Below are 19,067 nucleotides of genomic sequence, written 5' to 3'. Positions count from 1 at the left end.
ATCAGGCAATGAACATGTGTTAACGTTCAAGAAAGGGAAGGATGCCCCAAGGGCAGTTCAGAGGCCCAAAGGGCAGGCTCAGGAGGTGGAGCTGTCTCCTCCTTAGTGCCAGAGGGCAGGGCCACTGCCTCCATTCCACATGGCAACAACCAGCCTCCTCATCATTTTCAGCACCCCCTCTTGACTTTCTTCTTTCTGTGGTCTCACTTCCAGTAACCCAAGTGAAAAATCTGTCATCAGTGACCCCTTTCCTTTCACTCATACTCAATTAGGCATCTGGTCCTGTTGATTCTTCCACTCTTCACAATCACTACTATGGCTAGGGACTGTACTTTTAGTAATAACATGCATCCTTTGCTCTCTCTGCCATCTTTCTGTGCCACAATAATGGTGCACATGAATGCCCTAGCAGATGTTCTCAAGAGCATTAACAATGCTGAAAAGAGAGGTAAATGTCACTTTCTTCTTAGCCTATCGTCCGGTTTCTAACTATGATGATGACGTATGGTGATGGATATCACAAAGCTGGGAAAATTGTTGTGAACCTCACAGGCAGGCTAAACAAGAGTGGAGTGATCAGCTCTAGATTGGATGAACAACTCAAAGATCTAGAAAAATGGCAGAATAATCTGTTCCCGTCCCGCCAGTTTGGTTTCATTGTACTGACAACCTCAGCTGGCATCACGGACCATGAAAAAGCAAGACAAAAACACACAGGAGGGAAAACACTGGGATAATTTTTCTAGAAATGTAATAGGTATGTGCAAATAAAATGCCTCGATGGACAAAAAAAGAAAATGCGTTCTTAACTAGTTTTATAACATTGCACTAAGAAATTTATGTGACTTTTGTTCTCTAATCCTTATAACCATGCAATGTGATGGTGCACTATTCATATTCATTTTATAGGTAAGCAAATTGAGACTCACAGAGGCACTGAATAATTATATTTGCCCAAGATCACACAGCAAAGAAGTGTCTGAGAAGCAAAACTTGAACCAGATCTTCTGGAGCCCCTGAACCAAACTCTTAACTGACATCCTCCCTCCTTTAAAACATCTCTCATATTTGTTTCTTCCTTCCCACTCCACGGTTGCCAGCATAGTTTCACAACCTCTTTTATTCATAAACCATTCCCTCATTCTTTTATTACTGCAAAACACTCCTTGCATTTCTCCCTTATTCCAATTTATCCTCCTTCCAAATGGTCTTTTTTAAATCTCATCTGAAAAAAAAAATCTGTCTTTAAGTTACTTCTTAGATCAAAGACTTATAGTGACTTCTCATTGCCTGTAGGATAAAGCAGAAATATCACAGACAGCTATTTCACAGTATCTTTTACTCATCATGACACCTGTTAAAATCTTGCCCACATATGGGTACTTAGGTGGCTCAGTTGGTTAAGCATTGGACTCTTGCTTTCGGCTCAGGTTGTGATCTCATGGTCATGAAATCGAGCCCCATGATGGGCTCCATGCCTAGCATGGAACCTGCTTAAGATTCTCTCTCTCCCTCTGCCTCTGCCCCTCCCCTGCTTACTCATGCTCTCTCTCAAAAAAATAAATAAAATAAAAATTATGCCCACCTAAATGCCCAGTATCTTTGTGAAAATGTACCTGTTAAACTTTTATCTGAGCATTCACTAGACAAAGGCTCCCCATTCTTGAAATTCTATAATTTTTAATATTCATCTAAACCAACCTCAGGATTAATATGCCAACCACAGAGCCTGTGATCATCATCTTCCCTCAAAAGTTCCTCTCCCAGAGTTCTCTGTCCACTTGCAACTACTCAACATTCACCTTAAATCTGATGCTGCTTTTGACTGCTTCTCTTCGCTTTATCTGCTGCCAAATTCTATTTTTTGTTCTGTCATTAAAGGTGTCTTCGATCTATCCCCTCCTCTCCATTGTCACTATCTCAAGTCTCGTTCATGCCCTCTGGACTTGAGGACATAACAGACCTATCACTAGACTAAATTTCCACCCCAAAATGAGCAAAGATTGACAAGCCAAAGGGGCCAGAGGAAAGAGTCTTGGGAGAGAGATGACAACAGGCCTACAGAGAATAAAGGCAAGAGAATAAAATCCAAACAGTCAGCATACGAATGGATCATGGAAGGTGCTAAAAGCTTGAAGATGAGGACTTGGAGGAGAAGAAAAGCCAAGGTGGGAGAGAGGTGGCTGTGATTAAGAATCAGTTCCTTTTTACTTACTTTGGAAGACGAGCAGAGTTTGGTATTCAGTTTAAGTCACATTTTGGCTATTAATATTGTGCCTCTTTGGCATAGCTGTCTTCTCTGAGCCAAAGTAGAGAGTCTTTCTCACTCTATCTTCTCTACAGCTCAGTTCTCAAATGTCTACCACAACTACTTCTGCATGGCATTTCAGGCTCTGAACCAACGGCTCCAGCCCACCAACTGGCTCCAGCCCCCTCGGCCTGCCAGCCCCATTACTGTGCTCCCCAACCTCTGCTGGCCCAGTCCTGTGCCCCACTCCCCTCCTCACCAGCTCCATCACTGTTTCCTTTCCCTTCCCCACAACCTTCTCCAGCCCCATTACTGTGTCCTGCCTCCCCTCCCTGACAGACCATCACTGTGCTCCCCCTCCCCACACTGGCCCCATCACTGTACACCACCAACAGCTTCCTTCTCCAGGGGCGTCCTTACCCATGCTCTTCTCCTCTGAGACTGCCTGCCTCTCAAAATCTTCTCCCTTTACTTGAGTCTAAGGAAAATGCCACCTTCCCAAGTGCCTCATCTGGAATGCTCTTGCCTCTTCCTTTGAACACAAACAATTCTTTGGTTTAAAAAAAAAATTTAGCCCTGTTTCTTTTCTAGCCCTGCTTGTCTCATGCTGGATATTCACCTGCCTTAGCTTCCCACTAGTAGGTACACAGCCCTTAAGGTAAGGGATAGGTTTGCTTATCTTGCCACATCTAACCAAATATTGTACACAAGTAGATCTCCCATACATATTTATCAAACTCAATGGCATTTAGGCCCACCAGCCTTCTTTATGTTTGCCCCTGTTAGGCAATGAGAATGAGGTGAGTTTCCACTCGGTTTCTGCATGAGAAAACTTCTCATGGAAAATGTTGGCCTCTTTGTTATAGATGAAGCATCAATTAAAAAGCACAAGGTGACACAGTCTGACCCTAGAATATTTCCTGGGGCCCAGACCAAAGAAAGGGACAAATTTAAAGTTGTACAAACCAAGAGTGGGAGGACCGTCTATACTTAGTGACTAGTCTGTCAGAGTGAAAAACCTCAAGTGGGTTGTAAATATAGGGTTGATGCTTTGGGAGATTTTTCTTCTATTTGCTGATTCAGCTCCTACAATCAAGAGATTTTGTTGGTGTTCAATTTTACTTAAGGCAGACTAAATCAACTGATTTCATGTTTACTCCTGAGTTTGTTTTTCTTACCTTGGCTAAACTCTGTTTTACAAGACCCTCTTCAGTTTCGGTGATCAGAGATATGCTTTCATCCTTTAAACTTTTTTTAAGTCACCTACTTCTTTGCTTGTGTCTTCTATGGAAATCTAACTAATTTGTTACAAAATGATTTTTTTTTTTTTAAATTTGCAGGAATCCACAGGACTCTTGCCTTCTAACATTCTGGGTGGTGATACTGATGGATTTTCTTCCCAGCTTTCATTAGGGCCCACTGTGATTTCATGTCTGCACAACATTTAGATGTCTCACTGGCTGGTATGAAACAGTTGTTTAACGTTTTGTATTCCCAAATATACCAGTGTAACTTCTTTCATGATTCTCATTCCTTAGAAATAGAAGGTAATATTGAAAGCATATCTTTCAAGGGACTACTCATTTCAGAAAATCCAGTCTACCCAGTGTTTACTTACGTATGATGACCTTAAATGGGGAAATTAGCAAAACAACAATGATTAAAGTTTCCCAAGCATTGATTGGGCAGAGATTTTAAAAGGCTTTCTCCTAGAGCTACCTGATATGGTCATTAGGCTTTTAGGGGAATAACTAGAAGATTAGACAAAACAGACCAGCATTCCCCTCCACCAAAGTTCTAGGCCAAAGAAAGAAAAAGAAAATAAAGGAAAAGGAAGAGCTCTTTTGGGTTCACCATGTTAATTACCAACCACCTATATTCTTCTTGAACAATTGCTAGCTTCCCCACCTTTCACCCATCTCTCCAAATTACAATCTTCCAAAAGGCTTTGTTTTTTGACAATCTATCCCTATTGCAGGCACCCACATACATGGGCATACATATGCACATGCATACACACATTCACATACTCACAGAGTTTTTCTTTCATATTTGGATTTGCAGAGGGGTCAGAGGAAAAGGGGAGGAAAGACTTAAAAAAAAAAAAACAAAAAAAAACCTCCAGTAAGTTTGATCTAAACAAAATGGTTATTCAAATGGGTCCCCTACTAATTTCACAAAGATGCGTGATAATATCCAACATATGGCTTTAACTATGTTTTTTAATATTAGAAATTGAATGCACATTTTAAGACACAAGTTTTGCTGATATGCTGTTGATAATATAAGAGAACTATTTTCCATTTGTTTCTAATTATCTTAAAGACAGCCTGGGGATCATTTACCCATGGTTTAAGAGCACTCAGATAAGTCCACAGATGCGACAGGCGGGCATGTGTGTCAGCTACTGCAGTAGGGCTGTGTGAGGGTGGTTTAGTAAAGACTATCCTCTTATGTCTGAAACCACTAGATACGGTTCCTAAGGTCAACCAGTACTAAAAAATAAAATCCTTCCTTTGTCAACATTCTTAGGGTGTGGGCTCTCGAGCCAGACTGCCTGGCTCCGCCATTTAACTGGCTGGGTATACTCGATCCAGTTAGTTAACCTCTCCTTGCCTCAATTTCCTCGTCTGAAAAATGGGGATGCACCAACATCATATGACCATCATGAGGAGTAAATACCCAGAATGGTGCCTAAAACATAGAAAGCACTTGATACTTGATCTGGCACCAGTTTAACTCTCTGCTTCTTCTGTCTCTGCCTCCCCACCCCCAACTCCTGAATCTTGCCAGCGAGATTTCTTCCAATTATTCCCACATGCCCTCCCTCAGCTCTCCTAGAACACTCTCTCCTCTTCTGGCTAATTTGTGTTATTCCTCAGTTTTCCAGAAAATATACCAATCTGAGTTAGGCACTTCTCACTTACATGTCCACAGCTCCCCAGGTTTATTCTATTATGGGGGTGTATAACATACCATTTTAATGCTCATTGGTATCCCCTCACTGGACTGTAAGCTCTGAGGCAGGAATTGAATCTGTTCTGTTCATTGTCATTAATCCCACCTTGTTCAAAAGCACTTTACACTGGAACTAACTGGATTTTTTCTTTGTAAAACAGAAAAAAAAAAATCCTCCTCTATCAGTGTACTCATCTAAAATAGATCATAATACAGAGGAAGTAGGAGGAAATTATATGCTTACTTGAGAGCGTTTTTAATTTTAATTCTTCTTGAGATTTGATGACCCCTTTCAATCTGAAAACTCAAGTGTTTATTCAGTGCAGGGACTCACACACATACTCGTGGGTATGCACACATACGTGGGTATGTCCATGCACTCACTTCTGTTATTGCTTCATTTCCATTTCTCACTTTTCCTCCTTTGGGAATGGTTACTAGAGCTCCTGGAGTTGTCTCTCTTATTTCTTATCTACCTCTCACTCATGATTTTTTATTTCTTCTGCTTTGTTTCTTTGCTATTTGTTTGAAATTGTCCTTTTACTTGATTTTACAGATCACTCATGTTGTTCCAGTGGTATGGATTGTTTTTCCCTTCCACTAATGATACTGTTCTAATGTGAAAGTTATGGTTTTTCTGTCTCATTTTCTAAAGCATTGCTAAAGCACTCCTCATTGGTTTTTGTCCATTCGCTTGTTTGTTGTTTCAGTTCTCTTTCTTAAAATCTTCACCCATAAATGTCAGCTCAGTACCTCATCTTCAAATAATTGAGACCCCTTTGCTTGCTCTGTCAGCTCACACCATGGAGTGGGTCTGTGAGTACCAAGCAGCTCAGGCTTCTGGAGCCCAGGGCAGTGTGAGACCAGCTGACTGTGAGAAATAAGGTTGGAGTTTCTCCTCCAGAAGGCTGGTCATGGAAGTGCTAGCAACCCACAAGGGCCTCTGTGCTGATTGCAGGGGCCTCTTGCAGCAGCCTCTGGGCCCCGGCAGCGAGGCTCCCGCCCCCGATGGCCCCTGAAACATCAGTGCCCTGCACCTACAACCCCCTCAGCCCCAGGCCCTGAACTTCTTCTTAAGGATCCCAGATCTAGAGTGGTTGAGCTTCTTTTCAACCTGAGTATATCCTCAGGAATCCTAGAGGTAAGACAGTGGTCATGGGTGTGTGTGAGGCTGCCACCATTTCCTCTTGTTTTCTTTCAAAATTATCTGAAGGGATGAGGGTCAGAGAGGACCATGTCAAAGCTTTTACTATGAAAGAAAACGTTTTTACACTCCAAACAGTTGAAATGCTCAAAGCTAAAACAATCGATTAGGAGCAATGTCCAATTTTTAAGAGAAAACTACAAGATTAAAACTTCTCTGAAGTTTAGTAAGATATCCGGCAAGACACCCAAATTCATATGGGAAAAATTAGCCTCAAAGCTTGATGTACTCTTTGAAATATAGCATGGCTCTCCTGAAACACTGACTATAGACGCGGTGTGGTGATTAAGAACACAGACTCAGTGTGTGTTGCTTTCTCTCTTTGCCTTAGTTTTTTTTTTTTAATGTTTTTTTAAAAATGTTTTTATTTATTTCTAGGAGAGAGAGAGAGAGAGCGTGAGCAGAGGAGGGTCAGAGAGAGAGGGAGATACAGACTCTGAAATAGGCTCCAGGCTCTGAGCTGGCAGTCAGCACAGAGCCCGACGCGGGGCTCGAACCCACGAACCGCGAGATCATGACCTAAGCGAAAGTCGGACGCTTAACCGACTAAGCCACCCAGGCGCCCCTCTTTGCCTTAGTTTTATCATCTGTAAGAGGGAGTTAATAAAAGTACTTGCTACATATAATTCTGTTAATATTAAATGAGTATTGTCTCATTTGGAAAGTGCTTAGCATAGTACCTGCTATAGAGTAAATGCTACAAGAGTGTTAAATAATATACAGTAAAATAAGTACAAGATCAGTATTTAAAGCTGTGAACACTATAGGAAATTTTGATATCCAGGATGTCACAGAAACTTTTTAATCCTTTCAAATGATATTTGCCATGAAAACAGGTCCACCGTTGTCTATTTGAAAATGATGCTCTGATAAACATGACACAGACCGTGGCACAGACAGTTCTGGAATGCCAAGAGTCTCCGATGAGAGGAAGGATGAGGAACGAAGTGGAAAATATCACTTGAAAATGTTTATTCATGCATATGTTTTCATTAGAGCCCATTTTCAACTTTATGGCAGAATCACACAGTCTTTCTGTCAGTTATCTGATATCAGAAATAGTCTAAAGTCTCACGTGTTTTAAAGGTTGGTATACCCTCAAGACACAGCAGAGGTATATTTGCCATGGCTCCCATTCGTTAAGTGTGCCCCACACATTCACACAGTTGCTAACACTCTAACAGACATGTGTAAACAAAGTGAGCAGCCTGCTGCCCCTTTCCTACCTCTACAGTCACAAAGGTGAGAGGAAGAGGAATTAATTCTCAGTATCTGAACAATGACAGAAGTGCCCCCAATTCTAGTACAATTAAAATTTTTTATAATAATAAATAACAAAAGCTAACATTCACAGAGGCACCTTAATATGCACTTCACGTGCATTATTTCATTTGGGTTTCCAAAAAGTAGGCTCTAATATTTTACTTCTCTGATTACCACTCAGCTCTCCAAGGTCTCTCAGGTTAGCTGTGTCTTTCCCATTCCTACAGGCTAGAAAACAAAACAATGAAGCCCATTAATTTAGTTTTAATAAATTTGATGACCCAACGGACAGCAGAGTTTTGAGGTAAAAATGCGTTTTTGATGTGTACAGAAGAAAGGTGTAAGTGGCGAGGTATAAATGGTTGACTATGAACCACTGAATAAGCTTCAATCGGCTGTATAATTCACGCAAAACATTCAGCTTAATCCAGACAACCAAGGACAATGTGGGATTTGATCCTCCTTGATCCGGAGGGGAAGTATTGACTCATTACATTTATTGTCAGCCTTCCATGTTATTGAATGTCATGAGGAATCCAGTTCAAAGATAATCTTATGGTAACATTTTTTTTTAAGAACAGCTGAGGCTCATGCATTGGAGAGAAAACAAATGTATGTGACACACAGAGCCAGCGAGGAGGTTGAGTCAACCGCAAATTTGGATTTTCAAAGCTCCACCATTGCCCAGGTCCTGACCCTAACCTTCTGTCTCCCACTGGCAAAGAGAACCAGAGTGTTCTGCCTCACACAACACGAGAGGCCACTCTTCTGTGTGAAATCCCCCATCAAATTTGCAGAGGTTTTCTGCCATTATCATAGTCCAGGTAGGCAGTTGTCATGAAGCATTAGAGCTGAAAGAGGCTGACAGCATAACTGCGGGCGAGCTCAGGGCTTAGCCGGGTCCAGCACCTGCCGCCTGCTCAGGCAGGAGTGTCCTCTGTCAAGACACAGCCTGGCAAGAGGCTTCAGGAATCTCTTTGTATCAGTGCCCTTCATTGACAGCATGCTGGAGGGCAGCCTGTCTAGCAAAAGCAGGACAGAAACCTTTGCCAGCCACCTGCCTGCCCCCATATGGTGGCCATTTAAAAACCCGTCACTTTTATAAAGAAGCTCTCGAATTATTCATTCATCAAGTACAGTTTTGACTGGCCCAACTGCTGCAATGTATGATCACCTGATTCTGTGATTTGAAGAACTTTGTTTTCACAGGACTACATGTGGGTGTTACTAAGGAAGAGATGGTTTAAATACAGCTGAGTGAGCAAGGCAAGTCCCTTCCACATACTGAGCTCACACTGCTCCAGGAAGGGCATTCCTGGGGAGCAAGAGCACTGTCACACCCAAGTGGATTACAGTCACGTGCCCAGGAGCCTCACGTGGGTCCAGGGATGGAGTGTCTGAGCACTCTTACAATGTGCTACCTTGTTTCCTCATTCACCTGAACTGGAGGCAGACAGCGAATAGGAGAGGAGGTGGTGGGAGTCTGTTCAGAAACCGTAACAACAACAATAACAACCACCACCACCACCACAACAACAACAAATCAAAGGCACCTGAGTGTTCACCTGGGAGGTCAACAAATTCCAGAAAATTTACCAACTGAAATGTACTTTAAAATCACCCATAAATCTGCTACTACTTGCACACATCTCAAACTTCTACCAAATTTTTTCTTTTAAATTAAATTCATGAGATAATGTAGGTATATGGCAATATTTCAGTGGACATGCTGAAATTGTTTTGTTTCCATATTGTTTTACTATCTCTCTCCACCATCACGTAAACTCCACAAGATTAGGGGCCTTGACTGTCATATACCACTATCCCTCTAGGGCCTGAACAGAGCTCAACGTATAAGAGGTGCTCAATAAATATTTAGGAGGAAATTGGGACAAATAAATGCAAAAGAGAATGCATGAATGAATGAATGATATCTGGAGTAAAGTATATGGCTTTTCAAATATTTTGCAGCGGTTGTGATAGAAGTTGAGTACAGCTGAGTGATGAGAGTACTAAAGACTTTTTAAATTTTAAATTAGAGTTGGTACATTTTGGTTGAACATTTAAAATTTTTTTTAAAACCTGGAATAATAAAGAATGAATGAACCAGTCACCTGAGAGTTTAACATAACTCTCTGCTGTTTGAGCATAAGGTTCATTATACACATCCCACCTCACAACGGAGGGGCTTTGAGAAGGCAAGCAGGTGAGTTTTTACATCCTTTCTTCTAAAACCAGATGCTAACGCCCTGGTTCTTTTTCCTCACTCTCTTCCTGCCAGTCTCATCCTCTTTATTCCACTGGCACCTGTGCTCAGAGGATTTCCATTTCCACCCTCAGGTTCCTTTGTGAGATTAAGTCGCTTCCATATATCTGCCTTCTAGGCCTCAAGCTCCACTTGGTGGCGGGGTGGGGGTGGGGGGGAGACCTTCCAATGCAACAGCCCCAGACTGAGCTCCTGTCCATGCTCCCACACCAAGTCCTCCTTCCCTGTCCCACATCTCAGGGAAGATCAATATCACCCAATCTAGAACTCTGGAGACACCCAGAATCCCTCTCAGACTCCACGTCCCATACCACATCCAATCAGTCACCAAGGCCAACGGACACTATGGCCTTAACATCTCTCTTCCGTCCTCCCCTCCCCTTTACTTCAAATACTACCTTCGTTCAGGCTTTCATTATCCTCTCTGGGATCATTGCAATAGTCTGTCACTGCTTGTCCTGCCTCCAGTTTTGTCTGAGTGATCTGTACAAAATGAAGATGTGCACATTACTCTACCTTTCCACCCAGATTGGCTTAAAATCTCTTTATGGCTCCCCATTGACTGATGGTGTATGGTTGAGCCTCTGTTATATATGACCTAGAAGAGCTTTTGTGATCTAGACATTGTCTTACCTCTCACCAAGACTCTTCCTTTGCTTTCTCTGCTCCAGGCACATAAACTACCCAGAGTTTCTCAGTGGGTAGGATTATTTCATCCATCCATCCATCCATCCACCCATCCGTCCATCCATTCATCCATCCATCTATCCATCCACCCACCAGGTAAGGCTCTTGCTGATCTATCTCCCTGTAATTCAATATGCCACTTCTGCCTTCAGCACCAAATGAGTTAGGCCTTGTAAAGGAAAGGTAGTACTCCAGAATGGAACTGTCCCCTCCCCCAAGGTGCTGGAATGGGAGAGGTAACTGAAGAGAGAAACATGGCTAATATTGGGACTGCTTGCTAAGAAACTCCACCAAGGACATCAACCCACAGAAGGCCTCAGTTGTTCTTCAATTTTGGTGTGGGAAAGTATTGGTCAGAGTCTCATAATTTCATGCCTGGGTCCGAAAAATGCCCTCTGAAGAATCTCATCTTCAGTCCTCCTAATCCATCTTCATACTGTTGCCTACCATCTTCCCAACCTTTAAGTAGGTTTCCATCATGCTCTAGCTAAAATGTCTTCAGTAGCTCCTTGTCTTCGACTTGGTTCCTAAGAATGTCTGCCACATCTCCAGTGCAGTACGAGGCACACTCAACACTTCTTGTTGAATGTCAGTGTATTAGCAACTTGAAAACTGATCCAACTAAATGTTTAATTTTTGAGTGAGAATAGACAGATTTAAAACAACAACAATAAACATTAGCCAGTCAGAGACCATGACTCTGTGACATGTGGTTAGGGTCCATGGTTGAGCTGCAGACCTGTCTCTTTGCTTCTCCCAAATTTAAGCAGCAGGAAGTGGTTGAAAAACTATAGGCTTTGGATGACATGGACATCGTTCAAATCGTGGCCCCACTGCCTGTGTGTGATCACGTACAAATGTCTTACTCTCTGTGAGCCTTGGTTCCTTATCTGCAAGTGGAGATCATAATTCCTACATCATAGATGAAGTGGTAACTATGCCCTTTTCAAAGGAAACCTAATTCCTCTTCTCTACTAACACGATATGGCCACCACCCATTCTGATTACTTACCTCAAATTTAGAAGGCACAATGTGTTCTAGCTAAATACTGTTGTTAAAATGACATTAGCAAAAATATAATAACAAAAATGTTTAGACCACAGATGGAGGTAAGATTCTGAGGCTTTGAAGGATAGGATGGTTTTTGAATTGTTTCCTTCTCTTGCACAGATGTTGGATTGTGAGGGACTGGCTGAAATAGATGCTACAGAGAGATCATGTGATGGAAGGAGTGGACTCCAAGGGAAGGAAAACCTTGTTTTTAATTCTTTTAAATTCTTAAGGTCAGCTTCAAACAGGGATTTGGAATAACCTACCCAAATTGGCAGTGACTAGGAAGTGACCCAAGCCAGGGAGCAAATTACTAGCTCAGAGAACCAAGTCACCTTTCTTACAGCCTCCAGCTGAGCTCCAGCTTTGTCTGCCTGCACTGACAGTGCAGTGGAAAGTGTGTCCTCAGAGGGACCACCTCCCACAGAGGCCAGCTCCAGTTTAGGGTTTAGATGGAAGGTATTTAGATAAACTAATAATTGCACAGGGATGTGGTTTGCTCTGGAGAAGTCAAAACTGTGTTTAAATGTCTGAAATTCCTGGTGTCACTAATAATTGTAACCTCTGCTTCAATAAAACACACAAATGATGTTACTGAAACATTGCCAATCACAAGGTATTATTTTTGGTCTAAAACAGATGCAGCCCTCGGTGTTTAAAAGGAGGATGTCTGGATGGATTTACCTCTGCTTGAAGGGAACTTTGACCAAGGCCCCAAGTGTGAGAAGCATCTATTGGAGTGATGGTAGCTCAGCAGCGTGACTGTGGTGCCATTCCTAGCACAGTAAGTAAGGATCACATTGGGAGACCTGTTTAAGGTGCCAGAAGCAATATAAGCCAGTAGTTCGAAGGCAAATGAGCTGGCATATTTAAACATTTACTTGGCAGGTGGGGTATTAATTAATATGGATTATCTCATTTAATCCTCCCATCAATCCCATTTTACAGATGACAAAATTAAATCCCAGAAAGGCTAGATCATGGATTCAAAGACATCCACATATTAAGCACAGAACTGGGATTTGACCCCAGCATTGTCTATACATAAAACCTATGCCCTTTCCATTCTAGCATGTAGCCTCTCTCAGGAATTATAAATAGTAGACCCCAAACAAATGGGTTCCTGGAGTAAAACTGTCAGGGTTCATATCTCTCCCACATCGTTTGCTATCTCAGTGACCAAGGCATTTAACCTCTCTGCCCTTCAGCTTCCTCATAATAAAATGGGAGAGTACACTAGTACCTACCTAACAGTATCATTAAGCAAATGAGAAGAGACAGTACAGATACAACACTCAGTGCTATGCTTCTAGCACTCTTGGACGCAACCAGACACTCAGACATCAAGCCATCAGGCAAGCAAACTTCAGCTCAGCCTGCTAGGGAGAACCCCTGGGTTAGCCCAGAGACCGACACCTAGTCCAACAGAGGACCCAACCTACCACCGATTATCTTGCAGAGAGCCATGGTTAAAAGCCAAGTGCTTCTTTCATCCGCCACAAGGCAGTAGGTATCTCCCAAGTTTTACACTGAGTTGCCCACCTAGGTCTGTCCTGGAGAACATTCCCCAGACACTGCAAACTCCTAGCCTAGTTGCAGTTATGTACTTTTTTTTAGTATTTCGCATCATGCTGGAGTACACCAATAAAGATCTGCTGGGCACATGTGGAAAATATTAGTTGCTATGTGGATTCAGGCAAAAGGTAGTTAGTATCCAAATAAATCAGATTGATGCTTTATCTTAGAACCATTAAAGCGAAGCCTGAATTCAACATGTTCTGGCTGTGGACAAGGCTTAATATAAAAAAACAATCACCCCAACTGGAAAGAACTAAAGTCTTTAGGTACGGTAGTGCTTTCTCCTTAGCCAAAAATTCAGGTACACCAATGTTATACAAGTTAATATCTTGCATGGGATATATTAAACAGAGATAAGGTACACAGCAATTGTACGGAATTATGAAAAATTAGGCAGTGAGGTAAAAGAAATTCTTCCTTTTTCAAGTTAATCATTAACATTTCTCCAGGAAACAAACAACTGAGACTATTGTCTTATTTCCAAAGGTTGCCCAGGGGTGAGCAAAAAAGCTAATTTCATTAGATGCAATACATAATCCAAGGGTGGTCATACAATCATTGCATGCATATGTGCCTGACCATAAAAATACCTCAAGGACTGGGAAGTTTCAAAGTAAATGTAAAAGTAGGATACACAAGGACACTTTCACACAGTGCTTAAACATGTGTATCCTTCAATAAAATGCACAAATAATGTAATTGTTTAAATACAGTCAACTGGCCATTATTCAATACATGTCAGGTGTTAGGAAGGGAGAAACTGACTTCCTCTTCAGTCCTGTTTCTGTACTCTTAGAACGAGAAGTACAGACTCTGTAAAAAAAATACATCATACAAGGCAATCAAGCAAAGCAGCAGAGAGGGGGGAAAATCAGAATTGTAAGTAACCAAAAATTTAAAAATTTTTTTGTAATGTTTATTTATTTTTGAGAGATAGAGAGACACATTTGTGAGCAGGAGAAGTGCAGAAAGAGAGGGAGACATGGAATCCAAAGCAAGCTCCAGGCTTTGATCTGTCAGCACAGAGCGGGACGTGGGGCTCAAGCTCACAAACGGTGAGATCATGCCATGAGCCGAAGTCAGACGCTTAACTGACTGAGCCACCCAGGTGCCCCAAGTAACCAAGAATTTTAAAAGAGTGATCTTTCCATATTTATTCTCACAGTTACTTACATTGCCAACAAAGTTAAAAGTTATAAGTTTTTCACCACTGCATGTAATTAGATTCCACTAACTTTAACAGCAATGAGTGCAGGGTTCCATAATGTAAGGAAAGACCTTAGCACGGTGCCTGACACGTGTAAGAACTTGGGACCCTTATTAATAAACTATTGTGCATTCCCTTTTCCTGAAATTGATCTTATCGATGACATATGTACCATATTTTTGTGTGTGGTTTTGGATATTTCTTCCTTGGAAAGCAAACATTAAAGGAAGGTAGCTGCCTCCTCAGGATTAATCCTGGATAAAGAGATTCAAATCATGTTAAGTTGTGAGGATACACTTGACTCTTGTTCACAGGCTGTGGCCACATCCATTTGTTGAGGCTCCTGATGTGATAGAAATGCCGCAACAGGATTACAAAATTGATAGTGAATGCTAGATGTTTACCCTTTGCAAATTTACATTTTTACATAGAAATTGCAACAGGAGTGTGCCATTCACAATATCATGACATGGTTTACTTTTAAGAAATTGAAATGTATGGACCTGTGGTTGGAGAGACATTTAAATTTTTCCAAAGCCTGTTGTCCTCTCTCAATTGCCAAAACTGTATGTAGAGCCTAAGAGATCCATCCAGTCTAAATATGAGGAACCCTGGCATTATGGGGTAAAATGCGTTCCTCTATAAAAAATGTTAAAAAGATACACTGAAGCCCTGACCGCCAGTGAGTCAGAATGTGACCTTATTCAGAAATAGGGTCTTCACAGAATTATTAGGTTAAAATGAAGTCTGATGGGTGAGCCCTAATCCAATATGCCTGGTATCCTTATAAGGGGAGGAGGGGGAGTTTGGACACAGAGACAGACACACACAGAGAGAAGACAATATGAAGAGATACAGGTAAGACACCACAGGGAAAAAGAGGACACGAGGGATCTATTTAACAAGTCATGAAAGCCAGATTGCTGGCAAGCCATCGGAAGCTAGGAAGAGGCGAGGGAGGATTCCCTATCAGTTTCAGAGCCCCTGCCAACACCTTAATTTCAGATTTCCAGCTTCCAGAACAGTTAAACAACAAACTTCTGTTGTTTTAAGCCACCATGTGTGTAGTACTCTTTAGGCAGCCCTCAGGAACTATGTACCTGGGATTTCAACACCTTCATGGTGGTTCTCGTGGCCTCTTGCCCTTGCTTTGCTGCTGACCACAGGGTCCCTCCCCTCAGACACATGAGGCAGCATGTGATTTCAGTCAATGACCAACCTGGCTCCAGCAACGAGACTAGACTTTGTGGTGTTATGAGATGCGCTGTGCACATGAGCAGAAGTAGTAGTTCATGAGTGTATTTTTGTGCATTACAAAATGAAATTCCAAAAAGAAAGGAGGTAACAATCCTCAGTTGCATGTTCATTTTAGTCACAAGATTATAAATGGTTATGAGGTAGGTCTTCAATCTTTCTGTGATGATCAAACTTAACATAATTTTCAAAGGTTAAAACAATTTTCACATGGGGAGTGTGGTCTGAATGTAGAAAGACCCACATCCACATCACAACCTATGTCAAATTCATATGTTACGCCAATCAAATATAAGAGTATATTTGAGGGGGCATTTGGTTCTTCATTTTTCTTCTTTTTGAATAATTTTTACATTTCTTTTTCCCTTGAATTTCCTCTGCCCTGGAAAGAGTCCCTGAATCTGAGAGAATAATGATTATACTAACAGTGATAATACGTATCACATGCCACCCACCGTGACGAATCTTTTATGCGTTTCCCTTCATTGAAGCCTCAGAATGGTCTTTTGAGGTAGGTACTATTATTTTTGCAGATAAAGAAACAAAATCAGAAGATAGAAGTCACTTGCTCAAGATAAGAAGGTGAGTGAACAGTAGGGGCCAAGCCTGAGCTCTGGCTTCTTGACCTAAAAGCCCCATACTCTTCAACACTGCACAACCCCTCCTCTGCTAGACATTCCCACCCCTGATATCATTTAGATGAGGCTAAATGCTGTGACAAAGATGCTTGGATGCTTCCTGTTTAGATTGACTGCTCTCCTTGTCAATAGTCCTCCTTGAGTTCTGAGTTCTGCATAAATCGCAACAAAAATCTGAGTCATCACTGGGTGGTGTTCATCCTTTCTCCACTCAGTACTTCTTTTCTAAACTCTCAGGGAGCCAGTTGAGGTTATTTACAGCATCATCTGATAATTTATATATACTTAAAAGCACGCAGAGAGTTGGTTTTGACTTCAGGCCAGCTATAGGTATTAATTAATAAAGTTACCATTCTCCTCTGTGATAAAAGGCTCAAAATAAAATTTACAACAAATGCCCAACAAATACCTTACATGTCCAGGTGTTTGTTGATTCATGACATCAGGCCAAATGTGGGTCTATTTAACTCTGTTGCACAGAAATATTACGTCTATTGGCAGTATGGCTTGATGCGAAATTCTTTCCATAGGAACAAAGAGTCCAAGAAAACAATAGGAACACCTGCCATTGGTTAAGTACCAACTCAGCCAGACCCAAAACTGTGTACAAAACTGATCATAAGGGGGCGCCTGGGTGGCCCAGTCAGTTGGGTGTCCAACTCTTGATTTTGGCTCAGGTCATGATCCCAGGGTCATGGGATTGAGTCCTGCATTGGGGCTACATGCTGAGCATGGAGCCTGCTTAAGATTCCCTCTGTCTCTCTCTCTTCTTCTCTCACCCCCATCCCTTCTTCCCCCTCCCTGCTGCTCTCCCCTACCTCTCTTTCTCAAGTTAAAAAAAAATTATAAGTTTCTCACTTTACAGATGAAGATCCTGACACCCAGAGGATGTCAGAACTTGCCGGTAGCCTCCCAGGCAGCAAAAGTCAGCACTAGAATTTCAGCAGAGGACAGTCTAACTCTTAACCACCTTGGTTCCCTAGCCACACTGTGAGGTGCTCACCTGGGGGACAGATAACAAAAGTAGTTTAGTCACCCAGGCAGCATCTGGAGTCCTACCTCAAACTCCATTTAAGTCATTTTTTCTACCCAGAAATATTTTTGTCTAGAGACAAAATGAAGAGAAAACTTACAGTCAATCACACCTGTAATTCTCTCATTAAATAATCCTGCGTCTGAAAAATCCGTGAGATTTAAATCAAGATTATCCAAAAAGACCAGGAAATCACTCAGTTCTCCTCATTCATCATCTCCCCAAGGACAAAACAAGAATATCGCTTTGAGGGAATCAACAGCAAATACTTTTTGATGGCAATATCAAGAGTAATACTTTTATTTGTTGAAAACACATTTACTCCAAAGTGATCTTTGGGGCTGTCACCGCAAATTGCTCATCAAGTTCTTTTATGGATGTCACTGAGTTCTGAGTCAGAGTCAGTTACCTACTACTGGCCCTGTCACCCCAGAAAAGGCCTTCATTGTCTCTATGCCCACTTTACCAATTGGTAAACAATACCCGCCTGTTTCAGGTGCTAATACCAGCAATGATACACATTGGAGGTACTAATACCACCACCATTTCTTTTTCCTTTTCTTAGCATTAATAATGACATATCCTCTGTAGTTCACCACTAAATACTAGGAAAGTACTATTTATTCAAATATTCTCTCATTTACTTCCAGTCACACCTCAATTAGAAAAACTCAGCAATTTTTTTTTTCCTGGGCCTTCACCCTGACATTGTTAGCAGCCAGCACAGAGCCATCCATGGGCAATGGGCCTTCCCTTCTCCCCACTCTGCCTTGTCTACCAGGTAATTAACATACCTGCAGTGGATACATTGATGTACTGAAACCCTCTCATTCTTGGCTTGCTAGATACTATTATAGGATTACATTTTAATTCCTCATCTCCATTACCCGTCAATTTCTTCCATTTAATATGACTGGCATCCATTCTTACTGAGAAGAAAAACTAATTAGCTCACTTTCTGCTTTACATTTATTAAGTATATTAAAGTTTGTTTATTTTTAATTGATAGGGCCAAATCTCTCTAGAAACTTCTGTAACTTTTTTTTCTTCCTTTATTATTTTAATGTTTTATTTATTTTTAAGAAAGAGAATATGAGCAAAGGAGGGGCAGAGAGAGAATGGAACAGATCTGAAGTGGGTTCTGCATCGACAGAAGAGAGCCTGAGGTGGGGCTTGAACTCATGAACCCTGAGATCATGACCTGAACCAAAGTTGGATGCTCAACCAGGGAAACCACCCAGGTGCTCCTTCATTTTCTCCTTTTGATGGAAAACTAGATCAATTACATCTATTCATTCATCCTTTTCTGACAAAGAACAATTATTTTAGTATTGGCAAATCACTGCCAAGTATGAGGCTTATTTGGTAGTTACTCAGAGCACTAGTTCTCAAACTTGGTGGCCCACTGGCATCACTTGGGGAGCTTTAAAAAGGCCAATGTCCAGATGCCATCCTCAAAAATTCTGATATAATCGGTGTGTGGCCTGGGCATTGGGATTTTTAAAAGTTCTCCAGGGGATTCTAAATGCAGTCAAGTTTTGAAAGCTACTGATTTAGAGCTTTGGAAAAGCTAGCTTGAGTAGATTTAGCAAGTCAGGGGAGAAAATTATAATAATAATAGGGATGAAGATATCTTGCTTTCTCTCAGGCAGGGCACAGACTTATGACTGGCAATTCCCG

The 19,067-nt window shown here is 41.6% G+C and overlaps 1 pseudogene; it reads left to right on the top strand.

The window, feature by feature from the left end:
- The first annotated feature begins 387 nt into the window (after positions 1 to 387).
- LOC120223580 lies at positions 388 to 746 on the top strand (annotated as a pseudogene).
- Positions 747 to 19,067: the final 18,321 nt, after the last annotated feature.

The sequence above is a fragment of the Hyaena hyaena genome, unplaced genomic scaffold (genome assembly GCF_003009895.1).
Source record: "Hyaena hyaena isolate Hyena2069 unplaced genomic scaffold, ASM300989v1 scaffold_1009, whole genome shotgun sequence".
Taxonomy (NCBI): domain Eukaryota; kingdom Metazoa; phylum Chordata; class Mammalia; order Carnivora; family Hyaenidae; genus Hyaena; species Hyaena hyaena.
The sequence above is the reverse complement of the archived record's forward strand: the minus strand, read 5'-3'. Positions and strand labels throughout refer to the sequence as shown.